This window comes from Odontesthes bonariensis, chromosome 8, assembly GCF_027942865.1.
Source record: "Odontesthes bonariensis isolate fOdoBon6 chromosome 8, fOdoBon6.hap1, whole genome shotgun sequence".
In the NCBI taxonomy this organism is placed as follows: Eukaryota; Metazoa; Chordata; class Actinopteri; order Atheriniformes; family Atherinopsidae; genus Odontesthes; species Odontesthes bonariensis.
The window spans coordinates 24,679,351-24,694,365 of record NC_134513.1 but is presented as its reverse complement, the minus strand read 5'-3'; the positions used below and the strand labels follow the sequence as shown (position 1 = coordinate 24,694,365).

The window sequence follows — 15,015 nt, the reverse complement described above, 5'->3', positions numbered from 1 at the left end:
GAGGAATACAATAATAAAACAAGTGGTAAAATGTCATCATATAGCAGAAACACACACTAAAACAGGTGACAACACATTGTGAAACGTGAAAACGGTGGTGAAAACGGTGGTGAAAACGATGGTCAAAACGGTAGTAAAAACTTATCTGTCCAGGTGACACTGTTTATAATTTTTTAGAGTATGGTACCTCTCAAAACATGGCACAGCACAGACACATACACCACACTGACGGCACCTGGACTTAGTCTGCCGACGACCTTTAGGCCGGGTACGGTCAGAGCAGACAGCACAGTCTGGTCTGTCATCAGCCTCACTGAGCCAGTGACGCTCAGTGAGTCTCTGTGGCATCTCTCCCCCCTCCACTGAAAGCCTTCCTGCTTTTTTGCCCTCCCTCTTTGGATGGCCCTCAAGTAGATCCGTGATGATGCTTTGGATGAAGTCCTTCAGTGGCTTGTGTGGACCAGGCGCACACTTGGTGTACATGATATGGGCATTTACCACGCTGATGCTAATGATGTTGTTGAAAATCCGATTATACCATTTCCTCAAACGGTGAGGAAAGATATAGGTCTTCATTCTCTGGTCAGCGGTATCTACGCCACCCATGTACGAATTGTACCTGTCCACACACACAGGCCTGTTTATGTCACGGAAACCAGTGTCGCTCTGCTTAGTTCTTATACGCTTGTGCACACATGTATTTCCGTGAACAGATGACAGCATAGTCAGGCGCTTCGTGTCATGCCAAGCACAAGCCAGGAGTTTGCCCTTCCTCATAAAGACTGGGTCATCCCCCTTTCTCAGAGACAACTCTGTCCTTCTGAGGCACCTGGGCATGCCCCGCCTTGCACAGTTCACTGTGCCACACAAACCAGTGTCTGCCCCTGCCAGCTCATTAGCAACGGCAGGGGAGGTATAATACGAGTCCATGTATACCTCGTGACCCTTATTTATGTATGGTGCCATGAGCTGGCGAACAATCAGATGTGTGGCACCTAAGTCTGTGTCAGTGTCATGGGCTGCGTTTGCTCCAGTGTACATATTCCACTGGAGAACATATCCTGCCTCACTCAAAACAAAGACTTTATAGCCATACTTGTCTGGCTTGTTGGGATTATACATTTTGAGGGTGGACTTGCCTTTGAAGGCTATGGTCATTTCATCCAAAGACAGCTCCTTGAAGGGACCATAGAGGGCTGAAAACCGAGGCAAAATTATGTCCAGTACAGGGCGTACTTTGAACAGGACCTGGCTGACCCCTACCCACATACTCAGAGTTGTTGGCAAAGTGGAGGAAAGAGAGAATTATTTCGAATCTGTTCCTGGCCATCACTTTTCCAAAGCCAGGGGTGTGTGTTGGCCAAAACTCTGCCCAGTAGTCCTCAATTTCAGGCTTGTCCACTTGCCCCATGCACAAATGCAGGGCTAGAAAAGCCTTCATTTCGGACACTGTTACATCACACCACTGATGGAAACGAGATTGGGCTTTAGTTCATGAGAGGACAGATACTGGCGCGCATAACGATTTGTCTCCGTTGTAAGGAGGTTCCAAAAGTCATCAGTGAGAAAGAGGGAGAGAAAACCTAAGGGGGAAGCATTTGCCAAGTCATCCTCACCCAAAAAACCAACAGGCTCACTAAATGACTTTATCCAGTCCTCATATTCTTCCTCTCTCGGCAAATGCACCCAGCCACTATCATCGGTGACATCTCTGCCAACATGTCGTCTCCCCCTCCCACGCACACGAGGAGTGCAGCGGCTACTCGCCGCGGTGGCACCTACTGGACGGCTAATGCTATGGGCTCTCACGCCCCTGCTGCCACGACCAACACCTCTCCTACGGACACTACGGCCACGCTCGCCACTGCCACCCACCCCGTAAAAGCCAGATAAAGGGACAGAAGGAGTGTGTGTTTGTGCTTGAACATTTTGTGATCCGATGTCAGGATCATTGCGCTGGCGGACAGGTGCGCCGCGGCTAGCCGCACCACCGGGGGCTGGGTGGAGAGCGCGCATGCTAGCGACAGCAGACCCACTTCTCCCACCCCTGATTCCTCGACCAACACCTCTACGGACACTGCGACCGCGTTCCCCACTACCACCCACTCCATTGAGGTTGGATAACGGCACAGAATGAGTTGGAGTGTGTTCTTGGAGAACAGCCTCGCTTCGCATGCCGGCACCATTGCCTGGGGAAGTTTCACCGTGGGAAGCATGAGTGCTCGTCCGATCCTCATCCTCAAGAGGTAAAAACTCTCCTTCGGAGTCGGAATCGGCAAATAGCATGCTCAATACTTCCACACGGTTCAACTTCTTACAAGCCATGGTGTAAAAACTCAGTAATAGTTCGCTGACAATAAAAATTCGACTCGCACGTCTGCTCTGAATCACTGCGTCTGTGTCTGAGCCAGCGCGGCTTTTTTGCACTGTCTTATAAAGACAATGTGAACTACAAAATGACTACAAAATGACTACAAAATGACGTGAGCTTGGTCTTGTTTGAAAGGGTAACATGTTTGCCAACTAGTGGTAGGAAGACTGAACACCTTAAAGCCCGTTTATTTTATCTACAGACTGTTTTGTTTATGCTGACGTCATGTCGCAATTCTGCGACTTTGGCGGTTAGAGGGTTAACTAAGGGTATGGTTACACAGGTCAAGTTTTTGAGCTGGATCTGGATTCCACTGAGGATTCGTGGACTGCATTAGATGGCGAGCCAACCACCCATTCGAGTGTGATCCTGTTGTATGTCATTGCACATGGCATATCTGGTAGGATTGTGGCCTGCTTGTGTCACATCACTGACTATGACTGACTTGACTTATTGACTTGAATTAACACTTTGCGAACTGAACCAAGGATTAACGTCTTGAACTGAACTGCTTGAAAGGAACTCTTTTCTTTTTTGGAACAACAACTTAAAGGAACTTTACTTTTCCATTTGGAGGATTTAAAGGACTATTACTCAACTTTTGAAGGACAATTCATTTTTATTTTATTTTAAAAGGGTCAAATCTTTTATTTTGGTAATTGTAAATACCTCTAACTTTTCAATTCATTACTAAAGAAAGAAAAACTTATATCCTTGTGTGGTGTTCTTTTAATTGCACTGTCTTTTCCTACTCTCCCCAGAGCCTAGTGTCTCTTATTCTCTAGTCTATTGAACTGAGCCTATCATTGACGTGTACATACTCAGTAGTGGGTTACACGGTGTTGCACAGCGCTTGTTCCGAGGTGCTTTAAATCCTCAAATGTATCTCCCAACACAATTTCCTGTCTTACGTCTACAGACTGAAATGCAAAAGCAGAGTGGCGCAGCGGAAGCGTGCTGGGCCCATAACCCAGAGGTCGATGGATCGAAACCATCCTCTGCTAGTCGATCATCTTGTTGAGTTCCACCAGTTTATACTCTTCTCTTGCTATGCTCTCTTCTGTAAAGATTTCATGGCGTTAGATGAAGAGCACAAGAAATATCTATGGGTGTTGCACAGTGGCAAGACTACAACTGGTACTCATCAGTTGTTATTCTGAGTTAGAAAAGATTCATCTTACAGGGTCGACTGACAACTATTGATTACAATCCTTCAGTTCAGTCCGTCTTTTAAAGGTGATGTTCCCTTGTAGTTGGCTCAAAGGAATCTTTGGTAGTGTGGCCGAGTGGTCTAAGGAGTTGGATTTAGGCTCCAGACTCTGTGGAGGCGTAGGTTCAAATACTGCCAATGTGGCTGCTTTCTTGGTGCCAGTTTCACAATCAAAAGTACAAATCAGTTTTAAAAAAAACATCGCCATGAAGAAGATGGAACTCACAGGAAATCAGACACATGTGCTGGTCCTTTGGGGATGTAACCCATATATAAAGTCCACTTCCATCCTCTGAAGACGCCATTGAAAGTACTGCGGTGATTGCTAATGTTGTGATGGTAACTTGGAGGTTCCTAGATTTCCAAAACCTTAACATGGAAGCTGAGTTGCACGGCGCTTGTTCCGAGGTGCTTTAAATCCTCAAATGTATCTCCCAACACAATTTCCTGTCTTACGCCTACAGACTGAAATGCAAAAGCAGAGTGGCGCAGCGGAAGCGTGCTGGGCCCATAACCCAGAGGTCGATGGATCGAAACCATCCTCTGCTAGTTGATCATCTTGTTGAGTTCCACCAGTTTATACTATTCTCCTGCTATGCTCTCTTCTGTAAAGATTTCATGGCGTTAGATGAAGAGCACAAGAAATATCTATGGGTGTTGCACAGTGGCAAGACTACAACTGGTACTCATCAGTTGTTATTCTGAGTAAGAAAAGTTTCATCTTACAGGGTCTACTGAAAACTGTTGATTACAATCCTTCAGTTCAGTCCGTCTTTTAAAGGTGACGCACCCTTGTAGTTGGCTCAAAGGTATCTTTGGTAGTGTGGCCGAGTGGTCTAAGGCGCTGGATTTAGGCTCCAGTCTCTGTGGAGGCGTGGGTTCAAATCCCACCACTGCCAATGTGGCTGCTTTCTTGGTGGCAGTTTCACAATCAAAAGTACATTTCAGTTAAAAAAATACATCGCTTTGAAGAAGATGGAACTCACAGGAAATCATACACATGTGCTGGTCCTTTGGGGAGGTAACCCATATGTCAAGTCCACTTCCACTTTCATCCTCTGATAAGGTTCAAACATGAATCCCAAATCTTTTTAGGTGCCCCTTTCAGTCTTAATGTGTGACAAGAGAAAGAGAGCTCATTTTACCCAGTCTAACCTGTTACTGACATTTTTAAGAACTTCAGTTTCTTCTACTGCCAGAGATAAAGGGGACCTTGGTCGGAAATCATTTTTATATGTGGAACTACAGAGAGTCCTTAATAAAGCTTATACATTAATGTCACACACAACTAAAGAGTCCCTTCAGGGTCACAGAATAAACAGTGAAACTGCACATGCAAAAAAAATGGATGTTACCACTGTGACATCGGCATCTGGCTGGCAAGCTATCTTTTCCAAGGCTCATGTTTGTTTTTGGCCGTTACTCTTTGGGGTTTTGTAAATGCAGGTCATGGATATGGCTGAGGACAGCGAGATACTATGCGTGGTCAGTCAGTAGGTCTAACATTTGTACACTATGACTCAGAGGGCAAACCATTAATACTGCACTGTTTAAAGCCTTAATGCAATGAATCCTAAGAAAATCATCCCAGTGGAGATGTAATGTTGGGGATTCCCAAAACCTGCCCAGTGCCTCTCGGCCACTCGGCCATTCTGACCGCTTAAAGGGAAATTTAGTGATACTGTCGGCGGGCCCAGGCATCATTCTTGCGAATAGAATAGAATAGAATAGAATAGAATAGAATAATACTTTATTTATCCCCCAATGGGGGAAATTCAAATTCGTCAAGTAGCTCAATTTTTTTTTAAATATTTACAATGATTGAATTAACAACAATAAAACAACAATAATAATTCTACTACGAACTAAATAATAATAAATGCCTAAATGTCAAAATAAACAAATAAATAAAAATCAATCAATCAATTTGAGAAGAACTTAGCAGTCACTGTTATAAAGCCTTATGGCTGTGGGAACGAAGGACCTTCTGAACCTCTCAGTCCTGCAGCGCAGAGAGATGAGCCTCTCACTGCAGCTGCTAATCCATGATGTCAGGGAGGGGGCCACACCTACACCGAGCAGCTTGTCTTTCAGTATGGGAGGCTGTATGGTGTTGAAGGCACTGGAGAAGTCAAAGAACATGACTCTCACATATGAACCAGGCACATCCAGATAAGCATATGCCCGATGCAACATGTACATAATCGCGTCTTCCACTCCTATGTGTTTCTGGTAGGCAAACTGGAGGGGATCAAGAGCCTCAGCAACCTGCAATCTCATGCGACAAACAAGAAGTCTCTCCAAGGTCTTCATGATATGAGATGTCAGAGCCACCGGTCTGTAGTCATTCAGCTCCACCGGTTGCCCTATGAGACAAGTTTTCCACAGCACCGGGACTTTTTCCATCTGAATGCTCATATTGAAGAGCCTCTGAAGAGGGACTGCTAGTTTACCAGCACAGTCCCTCAGAAGCCTTGGACAGACTCCATCTGGGCCTGAAGCCCTCCCTGACTTAAGTCTCCTAAACTCAGCTCCAACCTCCTCTATAGTTAGACACAGAGGTTGTAGCGGAGGGATGGCGACAGGAGTGATGGTGCTATCAACCATAGAGATGGGGGGGGGGGGGGGGGGGGGGGTGCAGCTGGAAAGAGGAGGGCTAGTGGTGGGAGTTGCTGCAGAGGTGGAGGAGCAGCTGGACCGAGGAGGCCAGGCGGTGGAAGCTGCCGCAGAGGTGGATGTGCAGCTGGGCTCTGGATGCCTGGTGGTGGAGGTGCAGCTGGGCTGATGAGGCCAGGCGGTGGGAGCTGCCGCACAGATGGAGGTGTGGCTGGGTTCAGAAGGCCTGGCAGTGGAAGCTGCCGTAGAGGTGGAAGTGCAGCTGGGCTCAGGGTGCCTGGTGGTGGAAGCTGCCACACAGGTGGAGGTGTAGCTTGGCTCAGGAGACCAGGCGGTGGAAGTTGCTGCAGAGGTGGAGGTACAGCTGGACAGAAGAAGCTTGTTGGTGACAGCAGAGGTAGAGGTGCAGTCAGGCGGAGGAGGAGGCTTGGCGATGCAGGTTGCCATTGAGGTGGAAGTACAGCAGGGCAGTGGAAGCAGTATAGAGGAAGCAGCTGTAGTGGTGGGGGTGGAGGGAGCAGCAGCAGAGGAGGGAAAAGCCACACTGTCAAACCTGTTGTAATATTGGTTGAAAGTGCTGGCTCTGTCCACATCACCTTCTACAGACAGAGTTCTTCAGTCTGTATCCAGTGATGGTCCTCATGCCCCTCCACACCTCCTTGGTATTATTGTTCTCCAGCTGTCTCTCCACCTTGTTCTTGTACTCCACCTTAGCTCAACGTAATGTCTTTTTAAGCTCCTGTTGTACACTACTCCGCCTTTCTCTATCCCCATTCTGGAACGCTCTCTTTTTCTGGTTCAGGAGGTCTTTGATGTCACTGGTGATCCATGGTTTGTTATTTGGATAGCACCTTACAGTCCTGACTGGAATCACAGTGTCCCTACAGAAGTTAATGTAGTCTGTGATGGTGCTGAGTCTCCTGTCCATGTCAATGTCCATTTCATCTTCCTCCAGCAGTACAGCCCAGTCTGTGACATCAAATCAGTCTCTCAATGCATCACTCGCCTCTGGTGACCACTTCCTGAAAGATCTGGTAGTAACAGGAAGTCTTTGTACACACGGTCTGTATGTGGGTTGTAGATAGACCATGCTGTGATCAGATCTATTCAGTGGTGGAAGAGACACTGTCCTGTAAGCCTCCTTCACGTTAGCATAGAACAGATCTAATGTTTTTTCTCCACGTGTTGGACAGTCCACATACTGTACAAAGCCAGTAAGGCAGGAGGATAGAGAGACGTGGTTGAAATCCCCTGTGATTGCAATGAATGCCTCAGGATGATGGGTCTGTATCCTAGCAACGGCGTCATGGATGACGTTACACGCCGTTACAGGTGCCGCCCTCGGTGGAATGTAAACAACGATGACGACTGTGTATGGGAATTCTCTGGGCGCATAGAATGCACGGAAACCAACTGACAGCAATTCGATGTCTGGACAACAAACCCTCTGCTTAACGGTCACATTGCGGGGGTTTACCCATCTCTGATTAAAGAACAGTATAACACCCCCGCCTTTCCGCTTACCGCCGCTCGTACTCAGGTCTCAATCCGCTCGTACGGCTGTGAAGCCGGGTATGTCCACACATGAGTCTGGTGTGTTGTCGTTCAGCCAGGACTCAGACAGACAGATCAAACTGCTCTCTTTATACAGCCGCTGGTTCCGCAGAAGCGCCTCTAACTCATCACACTTGTTTGTTAGCGAGTTAGCGTTTCCCATAATCACCGAGGGCAGAAAAGGTTTGTACCTCCACCTCCTGTTGTGCCTCTTTGCCTTTAGTTTCGCTCCAGCTCTGCATCCACGGTACAGCTTTTTAAGCTCGGTCGGAATTGGATGTTTAATTCCGCGTCCAATCCTTGACAGTGCCAACAGTTCTTCTCTTGTGTACACTGCTTTAGTAGTAGTGCACATTGTCAAAAAAATTAATTAAAACAAAAAAGCAGATCAATAAAAACTAACTAAAAATGTTTAGATAGAAACTAAAAATGAAATTTTTTTTATCCACGTGACTATTCAAAATAACAAACACAACTTCAAGAAATCGGGTAAACGATCCTCTCATCCATTTAACAAAGGTGAAAGATTTCAGTCTTTTGACAATAATTCTTTTTTTTACTTATATCAGAAAAGTGGACTTTGGAGAACACTCGTGAGCACACCAAACTAGTTGGAATTAAGAGTGTGTAGAAAGGGTTTCAGAGTTGGTCAAGTGTCAATTGTGATGCTATGAATGTTACATTATCTTTTCCAGTTTTTTTTAATGAGAGATGTTGAGTTTGATTTGAAAATGTATACATAGCAGAGGATGGTTTCGGTCCATCGACCTCTGGGTTATGGGCCCAGCACGGTTCTGCTGCGCCACTCTGCTACACACCTCAGATGGGACTCGAACACACAATCCCTGGCTTAGGAGGCCAGTGCCTTATCCACGTGACTATTCAAAATAACAAACACAACTTCAAGAAATCGGGTAAACGATCCTCTAATCTATTTAACAAAACTGAAAGATTTCAGTCTTTTGACACAATAATTCTTTTTTCCTACTTATATCAGAAAAGTGGACTTTGGAGGACACTCATGTGCACACCAAACTAGTTTGAATTAAGAGTGTGTAGAAAGGGTTTCAGAGTTGGTCAAGTGTCATTTGTGATGCTATTAATGTTACATTATCTTTTCCAGTTTTTTTTAATGAGAGATGTTGAGTTTGATTTGAAAATTTATACATAGCAGAGGATGGTTTCGGTCCATCGACCTCTGGGTTATGGGCCCAGCACTCTTCTGCTGCGCCACTCTGCTATACACCTCAGATGGGACTCGAACCCACAATCCCTGGCTTAGGAGGCCATTGCCTTATCCAAGTGACTATTCAAAATAAAAAACACAACTTTAATGGTACATGTAACAAATGTAGTCTTTTTGTAGTTTTGGAGGCGAGGTTATCTGAATTGGAAGCTCGGCTCTGCAGTTGAAAATCAACCGAAAGCAAACAACGTGGGCTACATAGATAATTGGCAATCTTTCTGGAGAAAACCTGGTCTGATGAGGAGAGACGGCATCCATCCCACTTTGGAAGGAGCTGCTCTCATTTCTAGAAATATGGATGAATTTATTTGTCACCCTAAAACATGACAACCCAGGGCTCAGACCAGGATGCAGAGTTGTAGTCTTACACACTTCTCTGCAGCTTCCCACCTGCTGCTACCCACCCAATCAATTAACACAAAAGGAGCAAATCCTCTTGTGCAAAAAAAAATTAAACTTTAACTGAACAAAAACATCAAACTATTAAATGTGGTTTGCTGAATATCAGATCTCTCCTTTCGAAGTCTCTGTTTGTGAATGAGTTTATTTGTGATCATCATTTTGATATATTTTCTCCCTCGCACGTCTCCAGTTGGTCCAAAATGCTGCCGCTCGCCTCCTAACTGGAACACGTAAGAGGGAGCACATCACTCCCATTTTAGCCTCCCTCCACTGGCTGCCTGTGCATTTTAAGATTCTTTTATTTGTTTTTAAATCTTTAAATGGACTCGCCCCGCCTTACCTCTCTGAGCTGCTCCATCCGTATGCTCCTGCCCGGTGCCTCAGGTCAGCTGCTCCTGGAGGTACTGAGGGCCAAACGGAAGCTCAGAGGAGACAGAGCCTTTTCCGCTGCCGGTCCGAAACTTTGGAACGACCTCCCATTTTATATCAGACAAGCCCCTTCACTGCCCATTTTCAAAACTCATCTTAAAACGCATCTTCATTCCCTGGCTTTTAACCCAGCATGAGACTCTGTTTCTGTTATTGTTTTTATTATTTTAATATTGTTGTTCTTGTGTTTTATTTTGTGTTGTACAGCACTTTGTTTCAGCCAAGGCTGTGTTAAAAGGCTATGTAATAAAGTTGATGGTTGTGGAATTTGGGCTTCTCCTGATAATCTGGTCAGCCCTTGGTTGAGGTTTGGGTTACATTCATCATCACACATTCTATTTTCAGTCAACGGATCGCATCTATTGTGCAATGGAACTTCAGGTGGCGGAGTGAGTGCTGGAGGTTTAGGTTTGGTGCTGGATTTACCTCTGCGACGGACAACATGAGACCAGATCCTGGCTGGGGTTGATGACTTTGGTTTGGCACCAACACTGATCCAGTGGGAGATGTCAGTCGGACCGTCCGGTTTGGGAGCTTCATATATTCCAGTGTCATTTGGACACATCCAGGGAAGAGTGTCAGCCAGGTCTGCAGTGAGATTCCACATCAGCTGTGATTCCGTGTACAAATATCTGAGTTAGTCCTTTGGCACATGAAGGCTCCACAGAAGCTATAATAGTCAATAAATTCCTCGTTACAAATGTCTTGTTCTATTAGGTTCTTTTTGTAAACAGGAGGGCTAGTACCGTTTACAAATATACAATTTAAAGAAAAGAATACAATTATATCCAAGACAGAGTAGAATGATTTAAAAGTGAATAAAGCTGTAAGCAGCAGGAGGAAGCAGAGATGTCTGCACTCTTCAGAAGCAGGAAGTAAAAACCATTGCAGGCACCTACATCTTCATCACCATTTAAAAAGGAGTTCTGGCATAATATTTTACTTTCAGATGACTCTACAAGACAAACTAAACATACAGAGACGCTGTACACAGTTTTAGCTTCAAATGTCACTGCTCCTCCCCATGTGGAGAAAAGGCATTGCAGCACACTTCCTTGATTAAGGACATTACTACTTTGTTGTTATGGCTGGGGGTGGTGTTACTTGGCTGAAAACTGGATAGGACCCTGCTGGCAACTGGCTGTACAGAGCCATCATTTTGAGTAGCTGCATCTATAAGAACATGCAGCTCCAAATAGTTCCCTCCAACTTAAATCCATTTCCAAACATCACAGAATGTTTCTCCCTGGTTCCCTTTCTTAGGCCTTCGACAGCCACCCTTCCATTGAGACAAATAAATTATTCAGAGCCAAGGAATTTGTTTCAGCAGCACACATTGTACAATACCACTGTTTTATTTCAAAAGAGGTTCAGCCTGGCAAATTAGACAGCTTCATGACAGCCGCCTCAGACGACAGCTTCTTCTGTCGGATTTGCGGCGGCGACCGCCACTGCTGCGGAAGCTTCCTCCGTCGGATTGGCGGCGGCCACCGCCACTGCTGCGGAAGCTTCTTCCGTCGGATTGGCGGCGGCCACCGCAGCGGCAGCTTCTTCCGTCGGATTGGCGGCGGCCACCGCCACTGCTGCGGCAGCTTCTTCCGTCGGATTGGCGGCGGCAACCGCCACTGCTGCGGCAGCTTCTTCCGTCGGATTGGCGGCGGCAACCGCCACTGCTGCGGCAGCTTCTTCCGTCGGATTGGCGGCGGCAACCGCCACTGCTGCGGCAGCTTCTTCCGTCGGATTGGCGGCGGCCACCGCCGCTTCTTCCGTCGGATTGGCGGCGGCCACCGCCACTGCTGCGGCAGCTTCTTCCGTCGGATTGGCGGCGGCAACCGCCACTGCTGCGGCAGCTTCTTCCGTCGGATTGGCGGCGGCAACCGCCACTGCTGCGGCAGCTTCTTCCGTCGGATTGGTGGCGGCCACCGCCACTGCAGCGGCAGCTTCTTCCGTCGGATTGGCGGCGGCCACCGCCACTGCTGCGGCAGCTTCTTCCGTCGGATTGGCGGCGGCAACCGCCACTGCTGCGGCAGCTTCTTCCGTCGGATTGGCGGCGGCAACCGCCACTGCTGCGGCAGCTTCTTCCGTCGGATTGGCGGCGGCAACCGCCACTGCTGCGGCAGCTTCTTCCGTCGGATTGGCGGCGGCAACCGCCACTGCTGCGGCAGCTTCTTCCGTCGGATTGGCGGCGGCAACCGCCACTGCAGCTTCTTCCGTCGGATTGGCGGCGGCAACCGCCACTGCTGCGGCAGCTTCTTCCGTCGGATTGGCGGCGGCAACTGCCACTGCAGCTTCTTCCGTCGGATTGGCGGCGGCAACCGCCGCTTCTTCCGTCGGATTGGCGGCGGCCACCGCCGCTTCTTCCGTCGGATTGGCGGCGGCCACCGCCACTGCTGCGGCAGCTTCTTCCGTCGGATTGGCGGCGGCAACCGCCACTGCTGCGGCAGCTTCTTCCGTCGGATTGGCGGCGGCCACCGCCACTGCTGCGGAAGCTTCCTCCGTCGGATTGGCGGCGGCAACCGCCACTGCTGCGGCAGCTTCTTCCGTCGGATTGGCGGCGGCAACCGCCACTGCTGCGGCAGCTTCTTCCGTCGGATTGGCGGCGGCAACCGCCACTGCTGCGGCAGCTTCTTCCGTCGGATTGGCGGCGGCAACCGCCACTGCTGCGGCCGCTTCTTCCGTCGGATTGGCGGCGGCCACCGCCGCTTCTTCCGTCGGATTGGCGGCGGCCACCGCCGCTTCTTCCGTCGGATTGGCGGCGGCCACCGCCGCTTCTTCCGTCGGATTGGCGGCGGCCACCGCCACTGCAGCAGCAGCTTCTTCTGTCGGATTAGCGGCGGCCACCGCCACTGCAGCAGCACCTTCTTCCGTCGGATTGGCGGCGACCGCCAGAGAATCATTCACTTCTCTTTTAGCCTTCAGATTTACTTGGGAGATTTCAGCTTGCTTATATTTCATGTCGCCAATGGATGCAGCAGCTTTAACTGCTTTGCTTTCCATTAAGACTGCAAAGAATTTCAAAAGTTGATTAAGAAATATAGAGAAGTTAGCCATAAACAGAAAATGCAAATACTTCAGACCTGCCCCAATATATGGCATTAAACTAAGTTTAGTTGCTTTCCTTGCAGTGTGACAAAGCTTTAAAGGGCTTTACCATATCCTGGCACATACTATACAACTATGCAGAAGTCAAGTAGACAGCAGCAGATTGAAACGGGTCACTGTTCAGACAGAAGTCTTCTGAAAACCATTTTCCAGTTGATGCTCAAACGCAGTTTATAAAGTTTCACCATCCAAGGAAGACTCAAACTCAATATGCATACCTTCTTTTGAGTTCTTCCCCAACATGGAATCCATTGGCTGGACAAGTTCAAGGGGTTTCCTTGAAGACAAGTCTATGACACAAAAGGCATTGAGTTACTATGAAAACCTACAGCTTTAAAACTTTTCTTACAGCTGTCCTTACCGCTTTGCTTTTTCTGAACCTCACTGGCAGCTCCATGATTCATCCCAACTATTGGCAAACATGATCCTATGGAGAGAGCATATTTTTGCACAAATGCTAATCGTGAGTTAGAACAACAGACACAATCCAGTTTTAGGACTTAACACCAAAAAGAGCAGACAAAATGCAAAACCTTTGGCCAGCCAAGCCGTCAGCACAGAAATCAGCAGCACTCCAACAGCTCCCATTGTTCCAGTCAGCAAACAACATCCCAACCCACCTGTGAGGTTTAAATCAGATCCTCGTGGAGGTGACACAGCTGTTGCTCATCAGGTATAATTAGATTTAGAAGATTCAGGGCTCATTCAGATAATAGTGAATTAAAAATACCAAAAGTGGATTTAAATAGTAGTATTGAGGATTTTACTCTTTATATATGTAATGCTATTGTAGAAGTGGCTAGTCAAACTATAAGGATAAAAGGTGGGAAAAAGGAAAGGAAGTTGGTACCATGGTGGACAATAGAATGTACTGCAGCTATTGAAGAAACAAAATAAAGCCTTTAAAATATTAAAAAGAAATCATAGCCCTCAGAATTTGAATGAATACAAAAAATTGCAAGCAAAGGTAAGAAGAACTGTTAAAAGTGATTAAAAGAATGAAAGGAATTAAAAGAGTGAATGGATATCCAATATTAAATAATGAAGAAACAACAGCAGTGAAAAATAAAGATAAGGCAGAGATGTTGAGAAAAGTGTTTGTTAGAATTCATAGTTCTGAAAATATCAGTGTAGTAGGGCGAGAAAAAACAATTCTGGAAAATAAGGAGTTATTGGAGAAAATGGTCGAATCGAATGATTTATTGAATATGTCATTTACAATAATGGAATTGAATAGGGCAGTTTAAAAATATAAATTATCAGCTCCAGGAAAGATCAGATTTGTTATGTAATGGTAAGTCATTTAAGTGAATTTTCTAAAAATATTTGATTGGAATTGTGTAATAGAATTTGGGAGGAGCGAGAATTACCAAAAAGTTGGAAAGAAGCTGTGGTTATACCAATTAGAAAGCCAGGAAAAGATGAATCAAAACCAAAAATAAAAAATTATAGACCAAGAGCTTTAACATCCAATATATGTAAAATAATGGAGAGAATGATAAATGAAAGATTGTTATATTATATAGAAAGTAAAGGACTTATATCGAAGTATCAAAGTGGATTTAGGAGAGGGAGGAGTACAATGGATCCAGTAATATGTCTAGAGAATGAAATAATAATAATAATAAAAAATCTAATTTGTAACGCACTTTTCATTAGAGAGTTCCAGAGACGGCGGGCAGCCACAGAGAATGCCTGATCTCCCATGGTCCTTAATCTGGATCGAGGAAGGTGGAGGAGGTTGCAGTCTTGTGATCGCAGAGATCTGGTGGATGAATGTGGAATGAGAAGGTCCTTCCGATAATCTGGTGAGGTTCAGTTTAAGCATTGATGGGTGATGAGAGCAATTTTGTACTGAATTCTGTAAGTGACAGGAAGCCAGTGCAGATCATGGAGAATAGGTGTAATATGGTCAGATTTACGAGCTCTCAATAGAACCCTGGCTGCACTGTTTTGAATGTATTGAAGCTTCTGAAGGTGTTTTCTGTGGATTCCAACAAACAGAGACAGAAATTAGGAAGGCTCAAGTAAATAAAGAGAGTGTTGTAGCAGTATTTCTTTTTATTGAAAGAGCGTATTATATGA

General features: G+C 46.4%; 3 non-coding genes across 3 annotated transcripts; all 3 read left to right on the top strand.

Moving 5' to 3' along the window:
* Positions 1-3,303: 3,303 nt before the first annotated feature.
* trnam-cau (transfer RNA methionine (anticodon CAU)) lies at positions 3,304-3,375 on the top strand. Its single transcript has one exon. It is a non-coding gene; the product is annotated as a tRNA-Met (tRNA).
* Positions 3,376-4,058: 683 nt separating this feature from the next.
* Positions 4,059-4,130, top strand: trnam-cau (transfer RNA methionine (anticodon CAU)). Its single transcript has one exon. It is a non-coding gene; the product is annotated as a tRNA-Met (tRNA).
* Positions 4,131-4,398: 268 nt separating this feature from the next.
* trnal-uag (transfer RNA leucine (anticodon UAG)) lies at positions 4,399-4,480 on the top strand. Its single transcript has one exon. It is a non-coding gene; the product is annotated as a tRNA-Leu (tRNA).
* The last annotated feature ends 10,535 nt before the right edge of the window (positions 4,481-15,015 follow it).